The sequence below is a fragment of the Callithrix jacchus genome, chromosome 13 (assembly GCF_049354715.1).
Source record: "Callithrix jacchus isolate 240 chromosome 13, calJac240_pri, whole genome shotgun sequence".
NCBI lineage: Eukaryota > Metazoa > Chordata > Mammalia > Primates > Cebidae > Callithrix > Callithrix jacchus.
The window spans coordinates 57,103,063-57,124,941 of NC_133514.1; the positions used below are offsets into that span (position 1 = coordinate 57,103,063).

General features: G+C 39.1%; 1 protein-coding gene across 20 annotated transcripts in view; it reads left to right on the forward strand.

Annotated features, from left to right (window-relative positions):
- The window catches only part of L3MBTL4 (L3MBTL histone methyl-lysine binding protein 4), a 464,367-nt gene that overhangs the window by 354,277 nt on the left and 88,211 nt on the right, over positions 1-21,879 (forward strand). The window lies entirely within an intron of this gene.

Sequence of the window (21,879 nt, forward strand, 5' to 3'; positions counted from 1 at the left end):
GTGAGACTGTGGGATAATTACAAAGGGCATAGCATGTGGAATGGGAATGCCAGAAAGAAAAGAGAGATGAAAAGGAGGAGAAGAAATATTTGAAATAGTAATAGCTGAGAAGTTTTCAAAATTAACAGTGGACACCAAAATACATAAGTAAGCACAAGGAATACCAAGCAGGATAAATATCAAAACATCTGAACCTGGATATGCTATACTCATGCTACACAAAATCAAAGATGAAGAGAAAATCTTGAAAGAAGCCAGAGGAAAATAATCACCTTCCCATAAAGGAACAATGATAAGAATTACACTGGACTTCTCTTCAGAAACTATGTGAGCCAGAAGGAAATGGAGCAAAATGTTTAAAGCATTGAAAGAAAATTCTGCAATGTATAATTCTGTATGCAGTGAAAGTTTTCTTCAAAAGTGAAGAAAGAATAAAGACTTTCTCAGACAAACAAAAACGGGGAATTTGTCTCCAATAGAACTGCCTGTGAGAAATGTTAAAATAAGTTTTCCAGAGAGAATAAAAATTATATGGGTCAGAAACCCAGAACTACTTAAAGGAAGAGCTTTAGAGAAGAAAAAATAAAGGTAACACAAAATATTTTTAGAGTCTTAATTGATAACAGTTTGTTCAACTATTTTTTAAAACAATTGCAAAACTTAATTAGGTGATTATAGCTTATGGATAGGTGAAATGAATACCAGTATTAACATAAGGGATGAGAGGGAGGATTTGGGACTATTTTGCTACAAGGTGCTTGCACTATCCCGTGAAGTGGTATAGTGCTAGGTCAAAGAGGACTTAGATAAGTTGTAAGTGTATAGTGCAAATTTCAGGGCAATTACTAAAAGTATTCTTTAATTCAAAAATATAATTGATATGATAAGTGAGAAGAGAAAGATGAATCATGCAAAGTGCTCAGTTAGAGAAGAGGGAAAAAGAGAGGAAGACTAAAAAAAGAAAGAATAAGTGTAACAAATTCAAAATGAAGCAAACTCAGGATGGATCATGGACCCAGATGTAAAATGCAAAACTATGAAAGAAGATAACAAAGGAGAAAATCTAGGTGGTCTTCAGTTTAGTGATGATTAGAATAAACACCAAATGCACAAACCATGAAAAATAAACTAGATAAGTTGGACTTTATTAATAAACTAAACATGTCTGTTATATGAAAGACATCATTAAGCAAATGAAAAAAAATGAGTCACAGGATAGAACAAAGATTTTCAAGACATTTATCTCATAAAGGAATGGTGCCCAAAATGTACAAAGAACTGCTAACATTTAACAGTAAGGAAACAGTCCAATTTTTAAAAGGCCCAAGGTCTGAACAGACATATCGGCAGACACAGATGGTAAATAAGCATATTAAAAGATCAACATCATATATCACTGGGTAATTGTAAATTAAAATTAGATACCACTACGAAACCGATTAGAAGTGCTAAAATCAAAACACTGAAATACTGATAAGAAGCAACAGGGATTCTGTCATTCATTGCTGTTAGGGATGCAAAATGGTACAGCCACTTGGGAAGATAGTTTGTAGTTTCTTCAAAGTTTCTTACAAAAGTTGACACAGTCTTAACATATGATCCAGCAATCACATTTCTAAGCATTTTGGTAAATGAATTTTAAACTTATATTTGTACACAAACCTCCATATGAATGTTTACAGCAACTTTATTTATAATTGTCAAAACTGGAAACAGCCAAGATATCCTTCAATAATCTGTGGTTATATTCATACAAAGAAATTTTATTCAGTGATAAAAGGGAATTAGCACCAAAAAGGCATGAAGGAGCCTTAATTGCATGTTGCTAAGTGAAAGAAGCCAGTCTGAAAGAGCTATGTACACAATTCCAAGCCTATACAATATATGTGAATATGGATATTTTGTAAAAAACAAAGCTATAGAGATAGCAAAAATATAATAGTGAACACATGTCATTATGCATTTGTCAAACCCATAGAACTGTGCAATATAAAGTCCTAATATAAACCAAGGACTTTAGTTAACAATAATAATAATGTGTCAATATGGTACATTAATTGTAAGAAATGTACCTCACTAATGCAAGATAATAATAAGGGGAAATATGGGATTAGGGAGGTAAAGGGGGCATATAGGAACTCTCTGTACTATCTGCTCAATTTTTTTATAAACCTGAAAACTGCCCTGAGAAATAAAGAATCAATTTAAAAAAAAAAAAAGAAGAAAGAAAGAAAAGCTGATTGTGAGTACTTGGTATGACTCAGCAGTACCTGAATTTGGTATTTGGAGTACCTGAATGCATTTTAGTGTTTTAGGTATAGAGGAATAGGATAAACTGGAGTTGAGGGGAGAGGAAGGGAATTATTTGCAGTGAGCTGAAAGATTATTCTAAGGGAAGGAGCTTGAAAACCACATAGCTCAAAGAGGCACTATACTGACAATTAAGACAAAGAAACTGATGGTATAATAAGAATATGTAATGAGTAGTCTCCATTTTAGTCTAGAAAAAAATTAAACATCTATTATAAATGACAATAGTATTGTAAGATGACATAAACGAGATACTGGTTCTTATGGGGCATAGATACTGCACACATTCTTGATAAAACTCTCCTGCAGCACACTACTACTTTCTTTAGATGTCAATTACAATATTGATAACAACAGCTTACAGGATAGAATAGAATGTAGTACATTTCTCATTACAAAGGATAGCTGTTAGTCTTACTTCACTTAGAAAATAAATACTAGGGGACTTTATCACAATTTAGAGACCAGCTGGGATTAGAGACTTGGAGGTGCTAAGATTGAAATGATTAATTTGTTTCCCTGCCAGATCTTCTGAAAGACCTACACTCACAGGTCTGCTAGAAAGCATCATTACAGCAGCCAATGAGGCTTTAAATGAGTAGATGCTTGGAACTGAGTGGAGTGGTCTGGGTGCCCTCTTAGTCTCCTTTCTAGGATATCTGGAGTTTTTCTTTTTAGCTTGGTTTTTAATACATTCTGTATTATCCTTCAAAAAATTCCATTTGCCCTTCTTTTCATACAAAATTTTTTCTTATCAAATTCCAGAAGTACATGAAAATGAGAAAGCCAGTTTTCTTGCTGGAATACAAGATTTTAGTTTATGGTTTATGGATTTTGATTTATTGATTTTTAAGAATTATAAGCACTATTGACAAAAAATTTTGAATTTGCAAATGTGAAGAAAAGTTATACTGCATGAATAAGAAAGTCTGAGTAAAAATAAATCTACTTTAATAAGTAGATACTTATTTTTAGGTACAAGGCTTGAGGGAGTGACAACTCTGAACACCACATTCCACAGCAGCAAGTCTGGTGCATGTGGGCAGCCATGCCAAAGGCTTCCTTGGAGTATTCCGAAAATAACCCTCTCGAACTGGAATCTGTCTCTGACACATCCTCTTCTCCATGCTGACACTATCTCTGGTTATAATAGAATGCAGTGTCACCTTTCCACATCACTCCAGACTAGATGAGTAATCAGTCCCTCTGATACCGCTGCTGGAATAGTAGTCTGACACCCGTCATCACCTGAGGGTCCTCAAGTATTGACTGTCCAGAGCTGTGGAAGGGTGGACAACCCAGAGACAACCAGGGAAGCAGATCTTATTACTGGAATAACTGCACCTTCGCATTCCAACACTGCACAGTATTTTTTCTCCGGAGCCAAAACTGGTTTTAAGATTCTCGGATTCCAGACAAGGTGATAGAGAATTGTAATAACTTCACCTTATTCCCAGTATCAGATTAACATGCATGCTGGCTGGGATGGATGTGGATATTTCCATCCTTAGATTCTGTGAACACATAAGGATTACATGGGTGTAGAGGATGCCCCCCAAAGCAAAGCGGTTCTCTCCTTTATTCGTCATTCCTGCCAGGCTTTGTCTTCTTTTTCTCTAATTTCAGTGCTAAAGGGAAATATCCCCAGGCTAGAGCAAAGAACCTTTATCTTCAAATATACCTTGCATCAAAGAGAGAAAGCCCTGCATCCCTCCATCAGATTGATAGTGTGAGACACTTTTGCTTGATTATAGGTACTGTGGACTTAAAGCACTTCCCTGATTCATAGTCTCCTTGTGGAGACAGGAGTGTTTTGTATGAAAAAGTTTTCTAAAGTTGGGATTTATACTTCATAAAGACACAGACAATGAGGAAGAATTCAAGGCTTGTTCTAAAGGATGCAGCAAAATGGTTAGGTGGAAGATTCAAGATACTGGAGCAATTTAGAGAATGAGGCCATGGAATTCCTTTTCTTAAAAACCTTCAGACAAAGATTGCCTTGGGATTCTCTACCAAAGACAGCACTGCTATTTTGACATTTCATTAAATTTCTAAGAGAAAAAACTTATAAATAGTAATGTCAAGCATCTTATGTATAAGGGGAAGAATCAGGATTTGATGTCTTGATTCTCACCTGTGTCACTGAATAATCTATTTCAGTTCAACTGAAATTCATTACTGAGTAGAAAAGGAGAGTTGTTGCTGGCCGCAGCACACATGAGTTAAGTCATGTTGATTATTACTGAAGTTAAGAGGCACAATAAATTTTTATCTATTTATAAATGAAAGGAATAGCTCTATGAGCAATTAGATAAGGAAGGGTGTAAAATATTTCAGTGCCATATGAAAATAGGCTTAGGAACTATACATTACATATGTCAGATGTTTGGTTGGGTCACTGTGAGTACACTGCCTGTCTTGTTGCCATGGTTACTGTTGCCTTGTGGGGGTACACCATGTATCGTTTATGTCATAGACTTTATTTTTTAGGATAGACAACTCTTTCTTCTATTATTTACATGGTTCTCCCTCATTCATTATTTTTTAATGTTCTTCATTGTTGATTTGTTTTCCTTTTTTGAATACTTTTAGTTGATGCATTTCTTTCTTCACATTTTGACTGCCAAGCTTGCAGTGATTTTGATGTGCAGAAAAATCCAATTAAAAAATAATCACAAGAAAATTAATAAAGTAAATAATAAAATAATTATTTAAGGAAACTAGAAACTAAAAAAGGGAGAGAAGTATCCCGAGTTTTCTAGATATAGCTATTTTGATAACATTTTTCTCTTTTACTTCCCTTTAGAAAGAGATAATTAAAAAATAAAAAACAATTTTCCCCAGTGGTGATAGATTGTTATACACTCTTGCCTAGTTTTTATTCTGTGATTATGAAAAACATACTTTTGGCCAGGTGCGATGCTTCACACCTGTAATTCTAGCGCTTTGGGAGGCCAAGGCAAACGGATCATGATCACCTGAGGTCAGGAGTTCAAAACCAGGCTGGCCAACATGGAAAAACCCCATCTCTACTAAAAATACAAAAATTAGCCAGGCATGGTAGCACATGCCTGTAATCCCAGGTACTCAGGAGACTGAGGCAGGAGAATCGCTTGAGACCGGGAGGCAGAGGTTGCAATGAACGGAGATCGCACCACTGCACTCCTGCCTGGGTGATAGAGTGAGACTCCACCTCAAAAAAAAAAAAGCGTACTTTAAAAAACATTCCAATAACTGTTTTCTTAATGCGTTCACTGTGATAGTAATAATTCCAATAACTGTTTTCTTAATGCGTTCACTGTGATAGTAATAATGATGATAACAATGTGTTCAACTAGCACTTTTCGTTTATAAATCAGTTTCACCTGCCCTGTTTTCCCTCTGAAAGATTTTGGTTACCGTGTTACTGTTGAGGCAGGTGATATGCAAAGTAGATGATTTACCCAAGGTCACTCAGCTCACAAATAACAGAGTTGCAGCTTAGAGTGACCTCTGCAAACAGAGCTTTCTTCCCATGGCCCACTGTTTCATCAAGACACCCACAGAGTTAACTGACTGTGGCTTCATGGGAAGTGCCATTAGAAGCAGGGTTGGAGACCTGACTTTAAGCCCAGCCACAAACTTTCTTTGTGGCTGCGTCTCCTTGCCTGTCACATGGAGAGCCTTTCTCTAACTCTCAAAGCAGCTGAGTGGATAAGAAAAGTCATTAAAAGTAAGGCACGCTATATATAAAGGTCTGACCAGCACTCAGACATTTCTCCATAAATTCATCGAAAGTAGACATAACACTTCAGAGGGAGCCTCCAGCCCAGTGCCTCCTGCCCAGCAGAAGCCCATGTGGTATGTGTGCTCAGGATGTAGTAACTTTTGCTTCCTGTCTGACCATTGTTGAGTTCTTGCTCAAACACAAAAGCAAACTTCTGCAGAAACTTTGAGAATTTCGCTTTGTACAGAATTATTGGTGTTGAATTCTGAAGGCAAAAGCCATTTCAGTGTCTCTGACATGCTTGTTCTGTTTAGTGACAGTCTCTTTTTTCTTAAGAAGTATGCCTTTCTGCTTGGCCAGAAATTTCGGCTTGGAGATGACAGAATTGCTGCCTCACTGTTAATGAATTTTACGGCCCAGATTCCTTTTAGTTTAATGAAATATGGACATATCTCCCAAAGCCATGCTTTAAAACAAAGTAGAGGAAACCGGCATTCCCTTGAAACACGGAGGTGTTTTCAGCCTGGCTGGCCAGTGCACCTTTGAAGTCATCGCCTTCTGGCCACTGGCATAGTGATTGGATTATGGTTCACAATCGATATTGGTACGCTTTAAAAATAAACACAAAGTACCCGTATACAGAGAATAGGCTGAAAACAAAAGCTTAGTCATCTGTGATTCACATACATATCATGAAGTATAGCAGAAGGATCCTTCCCTAGCGGTCTGAGAATCTGAGTTTCAACTCAGTCACTGTTTCTCTGGCACTGGGCACCCCTCTCACTGGACCACTGTCAGATGATGCCTTGTGCTTGGCTAAATTGCAGGGGTTTTTAATTGTTTCCTTGTTACATTGTATATCAAAAGATCTTTTTTTAAAAAAATCACTTCTGTGAACATGAGGGTTGGAGAATAACAAGTTTTCAAAGTTGTAGCTCTTTTTTGAGTGTTGTTTTCTGTTTAGCCTTAATATCAAAAACCTTTGCTGACCAATCTGTCTAGATCATCCCCATCCCCGCCCCACGCCGCCAAAAACAAATCTCACCTTTAAAACCTACTGTTGAAGAAAGCTTACTTTCAAATATATCTGCTCAGGTGAATGATTCTTCCTCTTAAGGGTCAGGGTATTGAACCCTACACCTCTATCCTAGCCTTGGCAACTTTTAAGCCTACTGCTTTGAAAGATAAAAAGAGCTGAGCACAGTAAACCTGGTCATAATACCAGATGTTATTAACAATATAAATTAATCTGAGAATGAATGGGACTTCATTGTGCCAAAGGTTAAAATCTCTTTAAACATCATGAATGTCTAGGAAATTCCTAAGAATGGCTAAAATGGTTTCTCTTTCATATGTATCTCAGGATGATATGACTAGCCACAAATTGTATGAGATGCAATTTGAGTTGCTTCTCCAAATAGACAGTGCTGAGATACCTAGTCATACTGTCTCACAGATTCCTGAGGTTAAAGGTGCAATTCCTCTGAACGAGTCTTAAAATTAGGTGTTCTCAACTGTATTTTAGTGTCTTCCCATGGAATCATGTGGAGTAACCTATAAGTGAAGCAGAGGGAAGCTGAGCTTCAGGGAAAGGGGAAAGAGCCCGAAGCCCAGCCACGTGGTGCCGCCTCCCTGGCCATGCAGGGACCTTGCGGCATTTCCACAGAATCATGTCTATGGTCCCAGCATCATTCATGGGTTCATCCAGCACATATTCTTTACACATTCAGCATTATTCTAGCCACAGGCCGTACCACAGTAAACAAGAGCAGCGCTGCTCTGAGCTGTTGTGGAACTCCATGGTGAAGAGTTAATCTGTGTGAGGTTACAGCTGAGATAAGTGCCAGGCAAGGGCAGCATGGAGCTGGGAGGTCAGGGCCTGTCTCTGGGAAAGTGACACAGCCTAGATCCAAAGGGTGAGGGGAATACAGTGTCAGGAAAGGTGCAGGGGCCAGGGCAGAGGGCCTGGATGTTTGCTAAGTGTTTTCATTCACCAGCAGTAGGAGTGTTGGGTATGCTAAACCCCTGCAGGGAGTATCTGATTTGTTATTCTCACAGAGAGAGGAAACTGAGGTATGGGAATTGGATTTCATACCCCTGCCTCTACACCTCAGGAATGGAGCCAGGGATTGAATCCAGGTCTTACTAGAGCCTGTACCTGGGCTGCCATCCTGCACTGCCTCTTCTTTTTTTTTTTTGAGATGGAGTTTTGCTCTTGTTACCCAGGCTGGAGTGCAATGGCGCAATCTCAGCTCACTGCAACCTCCACTTCCTGAGTTCAGGCAATTCTCCTGCCTCAGCCTGCTGAGCAGCTGGGATTACAGGCACGCGCCACCATGCCCAGCTAATTTTTTGTATTTTTAGTAGAGACGGGGTTTCACCATGCTAACCAGGATGGTCTCGATCTCTTGACCTCGTGATCCAACCGCCTCGGCCTCCCAAAGGGCTGGGATTACTTACAGGCCTGAGCCACCACACCCGGCCTGCACTGCCTCTTAATGTGAGCAGGTGGGCACATTGGGGGACTTAGGTGACAGTGATGTATGAAACAGTCTGTTTGCAAAAAATAAAAATAAAAGCTGTGACCATGCAGGCTGAGTCAGGTGTCTCAGTCCATCACTTCTCACCAAGCTCTACAGTGCTGTAAAGATGGAGTTTGGAGAGTCTTCAGTGGGGAAGATGTTATCACTAAGAATGGGCAAACACGCAAAAGCATTGAGAGCCTTTATCTCCCAGGTGGGAAAGAAGCAGAGGGACTTGAAGAGCAACATCAGAAGAGAGGTGATGTGTTTGCTAGCACCTGGTAAAAGCAGGCAAAAAAATGATTTTTATAAATTCTGAAGTGTAGAACTTAACCCAAGCATGTCAGTTAGACTTTGCAAAAGCATTTGCATGCCATGATTTTTTTTTCAGTGGCTTTTCACATAATATTTAGTTCATCTGCCTTTTTTAAACATATCATTTATGCTCCCACTAGACTGTGAACTTCTCATCAACTTAAAATAACAACAGAGAGAGACAAGCTTTCCAAAGAAAGAGGTTTACTGGGGAATAGCAAGAGATTGTCATTGGGATACACATGCCGGGGTGGACCATATGCATAACCAGGGAGGCAAAGGAAGGTAAGGGTTTTTAAAGGGGAAAGAAGGGTGGTGGCATTCGTCGTTTTGAAGCCATTATCCTTAGCTACGAGGATTAATAACAAGGGTGAGTCAGTCTACTAGTAAACAGGCCGTTCGTGTGCAGGCGTCCTCATAGAAGTTGTCTCTGTGTAAGGTTGTGATGGCCTTTGTGAAGGTTGTGGTTTGGGCAGTCTTGTGATAGTTCCAGTTATCAGGCAAATGTGCATCCTCCCTTCATGGCCTCCTGGATCCGTTTTGTTTGGATTTGACATAAGTGACTCCATTTTGGTACCAGCAACTTTCACATTGTCATAAGGAGAAAATCTTCACTTATTTTTGCATCCTCTTGGTCTAACCCAGTGCCAGTCCTACAGCAGAAACTCAGACCTGAGAGAATCCTGTAGCATTTCTGAAACCAAGACCCTTGCCTCTTTCTCTGTGTTTATTGCCTTTGCAAATTTATATTTTAGCTATGCAAGCAGATGCTTTACTAATACACCTAACTAAATTAGAAATTGTCTACTGTCTTAGTGTAGTGTATTGTGAAGAGCCAACCCTAGCTGGAAATACATAAGACACTCCTTTCACCATTTAAAAATAGAAAGAAACAATGAACAAGGATGGGTTGATAATAACATGTTTGTGTATTGGATTTGTTCTTCCAAATGATGAATTTGTTCTGGCAAATAAAAATTAATAGGACGTCCTGCTGGAATCCTCTGAATTGGAATGTTTCTGCCTTGCCAACAAGTGTGCACTATAGTTTAGGGATTTGCAGCACTCCATTTGTACAGCACTATTTTGTCCACTGCAGTACATTTTCCGGTTTGCTGGCCTGTTCTTTCCCTGAGAACTAGCAAGTTGGAATTCTTTATGTCCATTAGCCTACTAATGCACTGAGTCTTGAAACAGAAAATTCTCCACTATTGGCGAAGTAATAAAAAGTGAGCCATTTGCAAAATGTGAATTCAGATTCTCTTTCTTTCCTCAGAGGATTAGACAGAAAAAAATACATAAGAATTATGTAACTTGCCTTTTCAGCTGCAAAGGCCAAACAAGGATATTTAACATTTATTTGCATTTGCTTAAATGTTTGAAGACTGATATTTGTTATTCCACAAGAGGCATAGAAGTGCAGTAAGCCCCACCGTTCACTGTAGCCAGCATCTGGCAGGGAGTAGGTACTGATTCATAGTTATTGCAATCCAGTATATTGATTTATTAAAAGTTAGCTCTATATAAACTTCCATATTCTGAAAATGTATAAGTACTTTGGTGCTGAAATGCTGAACATATTTGTATTGCTTTGTGATTCAGAAAGCACTCTGTAGACTTACCGTCAGAGCTATTAACATCACTTTAAACTGTATTGATCCATGCGACCATGCCAGTTAATAGGAAATTCCAGTTGGTAGCATGCTATCAGTACCTATGTAAATGTGTCATTTTAAAAGCAAAACAACAGAGAGAAAATGTTTATGAAGTCGACTTAAAGGAAATTTTTAATCATTGCCAAATCTTTCTCTAAGTTCTTACAAAGCCTTTGGAGCTGCTTCCAGTTGCTTTTCAAAAATCTCATTTCTAAAGTAGAAGTGTTCTCACTGAACAATCAGTATTAGGTAAACTGTGAGGAAAACACCTCAGAGCTCAATAGCCAAAGATGCACCATTAATGTTGAATGAGACAGAGTCTCTACTGACGGGAAATATCACAAGACCCCTCTGGTGTTTTCTGCGGTATCTGTTTCAGCACCACAATGGCCACTTTCACTTCATCCTGCCAAGACAATGATTCTTAATGTAATATAGTGAATGCCATGCTGAAAAATAGGCCCTTACGTTGCCAGGGTCCATGAACATGGTTCACCACACAGAGGAGGAAACCTTTCCTCAGCACAGGCACCACCTCCTCAGACAGCCCTGCAAATACAGGAAGGTAGTGAGCTCTACCCAGGGCCATTGTCATTGTCTCCACCACAGTCACAGAACACATCTAATCTACTGCAGACATTTTGAAGAAAGGGACAAATTCATCCACTGAATCTGTCCCACCAAGGAAAGCAACTCCAGCACCAGGATTTGCTGCCCTATTCTTGAATGAAGATATTCGTGCAGACTGTCATGGCCTCAGCAGCATCTCATTGCTCCAGGGCCAGCAGAATTTTAGTAAAGGTCCTTCTGGACTGGCAACCAAATTAGCTTGGTGCTCTGTATTCTGTTGACTAGCAGACACTGAAGACACTGTGGAATGTGAGCAAAAGGAGTCTGCAGGGTGTGCCTCTGTCAGGCTGAGAAGGTGTCCATGCATCAACATCACAGGCTCTTGCAGCCCATCACTGACCTGGTGGCAGCTGCCACCAGCACCTCTCATATCTGCTTCCTCAGAGACCTGAGGCCGGAGAAAAACAGGATCACAAACTGTGTTGATATCATGGGTCCAGAATTCCTGAATATGTAGCACATTGAGAGCAGATAAATATACATTATCCAACAAAATTTGCTTTTTATTCTATTTTTCCCATTATGAGCTGGGAGAAAAACAAAATCTTCCCCTTTATATTGTCTCCCTCTCTTCAGAACTCATTTCAGATCCATGCTATTTCCCTAAAAGAAGAAGAAAAACATTCCATTAAAAACCAGAAGTCATACACTTCACAGCAGCAGCCCATGGAGCTACTGAATTTTATTCAAGTAGCAAATATAAGAGCTATAGTGCACACTGGAATCAGATTATATTTGCATTTTGGAAAATATTAGGCATTGATTTTTTTTAGTTGCCCTCAGTTATATGCTTTAGAAATTACTGTGCACAGGTGATAATAAAGGGTACAACCATTTATAAAGACAATGGAACTTTGCTCTTAAATTGTAAAAATTGCACAGTGAATTTATTAATATTTTTATCACCGTAAAGTCTACAAGGTTAATTGCTTTTCAGAATGGTGAGTGTAACTAGTTTTTGCAGTTTCTATTTAAAGGAAAAGGCTAAAGCTAAATCAGCCAGGATTATATATTGTCCTAAAGCGTTTCTCTGACATAGTGTGGGAAAGTATGGGGAGAACAGGATTTGGTGGGAAGTCAGATTATGCAAGTTCATTATCCAGTTGAAAGGGATACAGAGAATTAACTTTGTACCTGTCTTTTGACCCAGTGTCCTCCCATGTCATTTGTCACTATATCACTATGATGTTTTTTTTTTTTTAATTTTTAACTTTGGTCTCTTATTATGCCAAATTGAGTAGCACAAGTGTTGTGGATAATTACTTACTTATAATACTCAGAATGCTTTATTTACTGCCTTCCTGAACTCTCAACTATGTTTTGCGATTGCATTTTGCTAGCTCACATCCTGAATGGTTAAAAATTTGTATTAACAAATAAAGAACATGATAGAATTGCATAGGTGTGCTCTGTGCAGTTACAAACTGAGCTTTGTATATTGTATGTGCAGTTACTTTCCTTTTTCAAAATAAGTTCAACTTTTATTTTTGATTGAAGGGTTACATGTACAGATTTATTATATGGAAATATTACATGATGCTCAGGTTTAGGATTTGAATAATCCCATCTCCCAATTAGTGAGGATAATATCTAATAGTTTTTCAACCTTTGCCCCCTTTCCTCTTTCCTCCCTCTGTTAGTCCCCAGTGTCTATTGCACCTTCATGTCCATGAGTACCCAATATTTAGCTTCCACTTATAACTAAGATCATGCAGTATTTTATTTTCTGTTCCTGTGTCAATTTACTTAAGGGCCTCCAGTTGCATCCATGTTGCTGTAAAAGATATAATTTCATTTTTATGGCTGCATAGTATTTCTTGGTATATATGTACCAGATTTCCTTTATTCAATCCACTGTTGATAGGCACTTGTATGTCTTCTTTTGAGAAATGTCTGTTTATGTCTTTTGCCTACGTTTTAATGGGGTTATTTGGTTTTTGGTTGTTGATTTGTTCAAGTTGCTTGTAGATTCTGGACATTAGATCTTTGCTGGATGCACAGTTTGAGAATATTTTTTTCTATTCTGTATGTTGTCTGTTTACACTGTTGATAATTTCTTTCACTGCACAGAAGCTCCTTAGTTTAATTAGGTCCCACTTATCAGTTTTTGTTTTTGTTGCAATTGTTTTTTAATCAAATTATTACCCAAGGCCAACATTCAGAAAATGTTGTGTCCTAGGTCTTCTTCTAGGATTTTTTCTATTTTGTCTTTTTTTTTTTTTCTTTTGTTTGGAGAATGGAGTCTTACTGTGTTGCCCAGGCAAGTCTCAAACTCCTGGGCTCAAGCTATCCTCCCACCTCTGTCTTCCTAAGTGCTGGAATCACATGTGTGAACCACCATGCTGAGATTTTACATTTAAATCTTTAATCCATCTTGAGTTAATTTTTGTATATGGTGAAATGTAGTTGTCTAGTTTCATTCTTCTGCATGTGGCTAGTCAGCCATCCCAGCACCATTTATTGAATAAAGTCCTTTCTCCATTGCTTGTTTCCATTGACTCTGTTGAAGATCAGATGGTTGGAGGTGTGCAGCTTTATGTTTGTGTTCTTTATTCTATTCTGTTGGTCTCTGTGTCTGTTTTTGTACCAGTACCATGCTGTTTTTTGTTTGTTTGTTTGTTTGAGATGGAGTCTCACTCTGTTGCTCAGGCTGGAGTGCAGTGGCATGATCTCAGTTCACTGCAACCTCCACCTTCTGGGTTCAAGTGATTCCCCCACCTCCATGTCAATAGCAGATGGAATTACAGGCGCCCACCACCACACTCAGCTAATTTTTAGTAGAGACTGTGTTTCATCATGTTGGCCAAGCTAGTCTCAGACTCCTGACCTTAAATGATCAACCGGCCTCAGCCTCCCAAAGTGCTGGGATTACTTTGGTAATCCCAGATGTGAGCCACCACACCCAGCCAATGCTGTTTTGATTACTGTTGCCTTATAGTATAGTTTGAAGTTGGGTAATGTAATGCCTCCAGCTTTGCTCTTTTTGCTTAAGAGTGCTTTTACTATTTGGGCTCTGTTTTGATTCCATATACATTTCAGAATAGTATTTTCTAATTATATGAAAAATGACATTGATAATTTGATAGGGATAGCATTGAATCTGTAAATTGCCTGGGGCAGTATGGTCATTTTAATGATACTAATTTTTCCAATCCATGAACATGGTATGTTTTTCCATTTGTTTATGTCATGTATGATTTCCTTCAGCAGTTTTTTGTAGTTCTTTGTAGACATCTTTTGCTCCTAGCTTAGAGATATTCATAGGTATTTTATTTTTATTATAGTTATTGGAAATGATTGACTCTCAGCTTGAATATTATTGGTGTGTACAAATGCTACTGATTTTTGTATCCCGAAATTTTATTGAAGTTGTTTATCTATTCTATAAGGCTTTTTGTGAAGTCTTTAGAGTTTTCTAGATACAGAATCATATTGTCAGCAAAGAGAGATAATTTGCCTTCTTCTTTTCCTATTTGGATGCCTTTTATTTTTTTCTCTTGCCTGATTGCTCTGGCTAGGACTTCCAGTACTATGTTAAATAAAAGTGGTGAGAGTGGGCATCTTTGTCTTCTTCCAGTTCTCAAGGGGAATGCTTCCAGCTTCCAGCTTTTGCCTATTCAGATATTGGCTGTGGATTTGTCACAGATGGCTTTTATTATTTTGAGGTATTTTTCTTTGATGAGTAGTCTGTTGAGTGTTTTTAACATGAAAGGATGTTGGATTTTATCAAAGACTTTTTCTACATTTATTGAGGTGATCATATGATTTTTGTTTTTAATTCTGTTTATGCTGTGAATCACATTTATTGATTTGCATTTGTTGAACCACCATTGCATCCCAGGAATGAAGCCTACTTGATCCTGGTGAATTAACTTTTTGATGTATTGCTGGATTCAGTTTGCTAGTATTTTGCTGAGGATTTTTGTGTCTATATTTGTCAGGGATATTGGCCTGAAATCCTTTTTTTTTTTTCATTGTGTCTTCGCCAGATTTTGGTATCAGGGTGATGCTGGCTATGTAGAATCAGTTAGGGAGGAGTCCCTCCTCCTCAGTTTTTTGGAATAGCTTCTGTAGGATTGGTCCTAGCTCTTCTTTGTACATCTGGTAGAATTTGGCTGTGAATCCATTTGCTCCAGTGCTTTTTTTGGTTGGTAAGATTTTTATTACCAGTTCAATTTTGGGACTAGATATTGGTCTGTTTAGGGTTTCAATTTCTTCCTAATTCAATCTTGGGTGGTTGTGTGTTTCCAGGAATGTGTCAGCTTCCTCTAGATTTTCTAGATTGTGTGCATAGAGATATTCATAATAGTCTTTGAGGACTTTTTTATTGCTGTAGGATTGGTTGTAGTGTCATCTACATCATTTCTGATGGGGATATTTGGATTTTCTCTGTTTCTTTGTTAATTTAGCAAGCTATCTATCAATCTTGTTTGTCTGTTCAAATAACTAACTTTTGATTTTGTTGATTCTTTGTATGTATGTTTGGGTCTAACTTTTGTTCCATTCTGCTCTGATTCTAGTTAATTCTTTCCTTCTGCTAGCTTTGGGTTAGTTCATTTTTGTTTTTCTAGTTCCTCTAGATGAGATATTAGATCGTTGGTTTGAGATCTTGCTAACTTCTTGAGGTAGGTGTTTAGTGCCACAAACTTTTCTCTTCACAGTGCTTGTGCTGCATCCCAGAGGTTTGGGTATGTTGTGTCTCTGTTTTCATTTATCTCAAATACTTTTTTTTTTTTTACATCTGCCTTAGTTTTGTTATTTACTTAAAAATCATTCAGGAGCAAGTTTTCTTATTTCCATCTAATGTGTGGTTTTGGGAGATCTTGGTTTGATTTCTATTTTAATTCCACTGCAGTCTGAGAGTAAGGTTGGTATGATTACTATTGTTTTTTATTTATTGAGACTTGCTTTATGGCCAGTCATGTAGTTTATCTTGGACTGTGTTGTGTGCAAATGAGGATAATGCATATTCTATGTTGATTGGTGAAATATTCTTTAGATGCCTATTAGATCTACTTGGTCAAGTCTTAAATTCAAGTCCAGAATTTGTTAGTTTTCTGCCTTGATGATCTGATGCTGTCAGAGGCATCTTAAAGTCCTCCAGTACTATTGTGGGATGGTGTAAGTCTTTATGTAGGTCTAGAAGTAGTTGTTTAAAGAATCTGAGTTCCCCAGTGTTGGGTGCATATGTGTTTAGAATAGCTAAGTCTTTTTGTTGACTTGAACTCTTTATGATTATATAATGCCCTTCTTTGCCCCTGCCTTTTTTTACTGTTGTTGATTTAAAGTCTGTTTTATCTAATATAGGAATAGCAACACCTGCTATTCTTTTTTATCGTTGTTGTTTTCTGCTTGCATAATAGATCTTTCTCCACTCTTTACTTCGATTCTGTTGGTGTCATTATGTGTCAGATGGACCTCTTGAAGATAGCAGATGGAATTATCGTGTTTCTTTATCCAATGTGCAACTCTGTGCCTTTTAAATGGAAAGTTGTAGACTGTTTGCTTTCAGGGTTAATATTGAAATATGAGATTTTGATCCTACTGTGAAGTTGTTAGCTGGTTGCTTTGTAGTTTCTACTGGGTGGTTGCTTTTTAGGGTCTATGGTCTATGTACTTAAGTGTGTTTTGTGATAGAAGATATTGTTTTTTAATTTCCATGTGTAGACCTTCTGATGTGGTTTGGCTGTGTCCCTACTCAAATCTTATCTTGAATTCCCACATGTTGTGGGAGGGATCCTTTGGGAAGTGATTGAGTCATGGGGATAGGTCTTTCCCATGCTGTTCTTGTGATGGTAAGTGAGTCTCATGAGGTCTGATGGTTTTAAGAATGGGAGTTTCTCTGTACAAACTCTCTTTGCCTGCTGCCATCCATGTAAGATGTGACTTGCTCCTCCTTGCCTTCCACCATGATTGTGAGGCCTCCACAGCCACATGGAACTGTAATTCCAGTAAACTTCTTTCTTTTGTAAATTGCCCAGGCTCAGGTATGTGCTTATCAGCAGCATGAAAACAGACTAATACATCTTTCTTAAGGATCTCTTGTAAGGCTGGTCTAGTGGTAATAAATTCCTTAGCAGTTGCTTATATGGAAGAGATTTTATTTCTTCTTTGCCTATGAAGCTCAGCTTGGTGAGATATGAAATTCTTGGTTGAAATTTCTTTTCCTTAAGAAAGCTGAAAGTAGGCCCCCAATCCCTCTTGGCTGATAAGGTTTCTGCTGAATGGTCTGCTGTTACTCTGATGGGGTTCCCTCTGTATATGATCTGGGGCAAAGTTACTTTTCTGAAACTCCACTTTAATAATGCAAACTGGAAAGCTGCTATTGTTTCTGCTTTCTCCTTTTCCAAGTGCTAATCAGAAAAATGGAGAAAGAAAGGAAAAGAAGGATGTAAAGCTTATGAGCTATAGTGGTGGTTGTCAACTAGAACTTTGTCCACCAGCTGGTGGCCTGAAGGCTTATTAAGACCCTTAGTAAGTCTTCTGGGGAGGTGTAATGTAAATGCACAGGGAAATAGATTGTGGAGAGTTGAACTGGAAAAAATGATTTAGTTATTTGGAAGCAAAATTCTATGGTCTTCAGGTGCAAAAGTTACTCTTCTAATAAACCACTTACAGATAGGAAGAAGACATGGTAAAGGCAGGGCAGACCCCCTCTGTGCTAGGCTTCATGGTGCTTACTCCCACAGCTCTCCAAGATGAGTTATATTTTTTCTTCCCCTCCTCCTCTTCCTGTTTTTCTTCCTCATCCTTCCCTGTTTTCTTCTTCTTTTCTTTTTACCATGGAGAAACTGCAGTTCAGAGAGCATAGATAACCTTCACAGGCCCACACAGCTCATGACCGGCTGCTGGCACCAACACCTGTACTTCTCATTCACCATAGAAGCCAGCATGTTGAGTTAGTGTCCTCTTTGGCAGCAGAGGCTGAAGTCTCCAATGTGAGTTAACTCTACGTGAGAAACACCTTCCCACATGCTAGTTTGAGACAAATTAAGAGACAGATAGGCCAGTTCCATACCACGTTCATTTGTGGCCATGGCATGAACACAGACTTAAATGAAAGATGTGTATTTTCATCAGAGGATAATGAATCAGCAAAGTGTTTTCAGTTTGCTTCAGAGAACTAGTGCTGCATATCAATATTAATGTTCCTTTAGCACATTTTTATACAGATTATTCTTAAAGCAGTTATCTGAGGACTTGTATTCCAAACACAATTCAGAATCCCGCCTTCTCTCACCTAGAAACAAAAGTAGTTATCTCTTACTAATGCTCTTGAGAAGACATCCATATTTAACTTTTAGTCAATGAATGTGCATTATAAAATAATGAACCTACTAAAGGATTCTTTTACTCAAAGATCAGCCATTCAGCATATATTTTATGGAGCAAGTACTCTGTGTTCAACACTGAATTTCAGACAGTCAACCAAACTGCCATGAGTAAAAAGAAAGAAATATAGAATTGAATGATTTTTTAGCGGATTAGCTCTTGAAAAAACTAGTCATTAGAAGTGAGATTTTAAAAATCGTTTTCCTATATTTTAATTCAAAAACTTAGATCTCTATTTGCATTTTGTTTAAGAGCACTAGTATTGGAACTCATTTATTTATTTAATAAACATTTATAGACAATCTACTACTTAGTAAATACTGTATTAGGCATTGGGGTATGTTGCTTACCCAAACCAGGTATAGAACCCATCTTCACTGAATCTTACATTCTAGTAGGGCAGACAGATTAATGGAATGACTGTATTGAAAGACATCAACCTGCACCTGTGGCAGTGCTATGATGAAGCTTGCATAGGAGGCTCTTAAGAGCCTATTTATTCGAAAGATATTTAATATAATTGAGGAACTGAGATGAAATTGCTGGAGGAAGTGATATCTGATCTAAAACATAAGGGATGAACAGAAGGTGATGAGGCCTGGGGAGGGAGGAAAGAGCCTAGTATGGAAAGCAGCATGCATGGCCTGTCAAGGTGAACAGTAGAATCTCAAGCCTGGAATACTGGCTGTGGGAAGAGAGTGGGTGGCTGTGAGGGGAGCAAGTCTCAAGTTGAACCAAGAGAAGATGAGTCTTGCCTTTGTTATGAATGCAGCGGTGAGGCATGCACAGGTTTAAAGCAGGAAGAATGGATGATCAGGGAGTAGGCAGAACAGATACACATTGATCAGCCAGAAACCCACTAAAACGTCCTAGGATGGAGGTAATGATACTCAGACTTGTACATTGGCACAGAAAAGATGAAGAGGATACATTCATGATGTATTTCAGAGGTGAGCATTGACAGGACTTGGATATTGGGGGTATGAGACAGGAAGTATTAAGGACAGCTTGGACAACTAAATAGATAAGGGTGCTTTTCACTAAGATAAGGAACCTTGAAAAGGATCAGATTTGGGATTTGGAGACAGCAAGAGAAAGGATGAGAGTATTGAGTTATATCTTAATATGTACCATTTTGAGAGGACTTTGAGAAAGCCAAGAGAAAATGTCAAGTAGCAAGTATATTGGTCAAAACCGCAGAAGTGAAGTTTGAGCTGGAGATTAACATTTGCAGATAGTGTGCAGAGTGTTGTCAACTGAACTTCTGCATCTGGATGTGATTGCTTAGCTAAAGGGTGTTGCAGAAAGGCCTAGACCCAAGTCCTGAGAGACGGACACTCAAAGGGTACCCAGTGGAAAAGGTAGAGGAAGCAGAGGTCCCAGTATTGGACAATGCTGAGGGATCATGTGGGACTGAAACATCGTGTTGGATTGAATGACATTGAGGTCTTTGGGGACACTAGTGAAAGCTGTGATAGAGTCATGGGTCAAATTGGAGTGATTGAGGGTGGGTGGGTGGATGGGAGACATGAAAGTGGCTGAGAAGCTCAGGAGAGAGAGAGTGAGGACTGGAGGCAGATGGGATTTATGTGCTTGTGCGTGTGTGTGTGTGTGTGTGTGTGTTTTGTAAGTGAGGGCACTTGAAAGTGTTCCAGTGGCAGTGGGAAGGATCCTGGTAAGAAGGAGAGGCTGAACTTACCCAAGACAGAAGGGTTATTGAAGTCATAAGGTTTCTGAGACAGCTCAAGAGATGGGATTAACTATGGGTCGGAGGCTTCTGTAAACTTTGAATTATTAAGGTATTTCAGTTTAGTGGCTTCTGTTTTCTCTGTAAAGCATGAGGCAACATCTTCTGTGGGGAGGGCTTGAGGAGGATGGCAGTTGGGGAAACCTCTATGGGGACATTGAAGGAAGTGGAAGTTTGAAAGGGTTCACAGATGACTGGGTGGTAGTTCATGTCAATCTCACCACTTTGGAAGGCCAAGGCAGGAGGATCACTTGAAGCCAGGAGTTTGAGACCAGCCTGGGCAACTTAGTGAGACCTCCATCTGTACAAAAAAAAAAAAAAAAAAAAATTAGCCAGGCATGGTGGTACACACCTATAATTTCAACTACTCAGGAGGTCAAGGTGAGAAGATCACTTGAGCCTGGGAGGTTGAGGCTGCAGTGAGCCGTAGTCGTGCCACTAAACTCCAGCCTAGGCAACAGGGTGAGATCTCATGTCAAAAAAATAAAAGAAGAATGAAACAGCCCACAGAGCACATGGAAAAGCAGGTGAACCAAAGCAAGGCTGTGGGGTGGCTGCTGGTGCTGGACATCTCTGAGCTTGGTGAGCGGGAACCATTGGTGGACACGTTCTGCCCTCTTATGACCGCCTTTGCAAGCACAGGAAGAGCAGGTAGTGAGGTTCTTTCTGACTGCCATTTTTGCCAAATGATCCCAAAGGAAAAAGAGAGAAATAAGGAGATGTGGAGCATTAGCAAAACAAAACAAAACAAAAGTCAATTTCAGCCTAAGCTTAAGAAAAGCATAATGAAAAAAGAAGATTAATAGGTTGGAGAAATTGGGGCGGGGGACAATCCATTGAAGGCCCCGCACAGATGCTTACCTGTTAGAAGCTAGTTGGCGTAAAGCAGGTGGCAGGTGTGGCCTCAGAGTCACTCTGCTCCATGCTCCCCTGGGCAGTAAGGTGGATCCAGAGGCGGCTGGCTCCAAAGCGGCAGGTTCGGTGACAGGGATCTCCTGGTTCCACCACTGACAGCTGCATGTGCTGGGCAGTCCAGCCCCATCTCCAGACCTCAGTGTCCTCAGCTGAGAATTGGGGTCAACCATGCCGTCTTTTCAGGTTGGGAGGATTAAATAAGGTGATGGGGGTAAAACAGCACAGCACCTGACTCCTGTTGGGAATCTGTCAGAAGTGTCAGTCACTGCTGTTTCTTTGTTGTGACACATTTTCTAAACAGACTACAGGTTTTGCTGATGTTATTGTTGTTTTACTTTTTTTAAATTCTAGGAATCAAGGCAAAAAGCAACTCAAATTTTATAGAAATGATGTGATTTGTAAATATGTTATTATGTGACTCAATCTCCTCCCCTGTGACCCTACAACTTAGAGTAAAGAGCAGAAGGCCAGCAGTGGGAGTGGCGGGATGACCGTCTAGTGGATCCAACAATAGGGTGGTTTGGGGCTTGCCACCTTCAGGTGTCTCTCTTTATCAGCCTAGGACCAAAGTAGGTTCTTTTCATAAACCCTGAAATGGAAGTTTCAGGGACATCTTTTTACTCACATCTCTTTTGAGACAAGGAGTCCTTTGAGTGGCTTAAGTCACTCAAAGGACTCCTTGTCTCAAAAGAGATGTGAGTAAAAAGTTTATTCATTTAGGTTTATGTACTTGTCTGTCACCCAAGT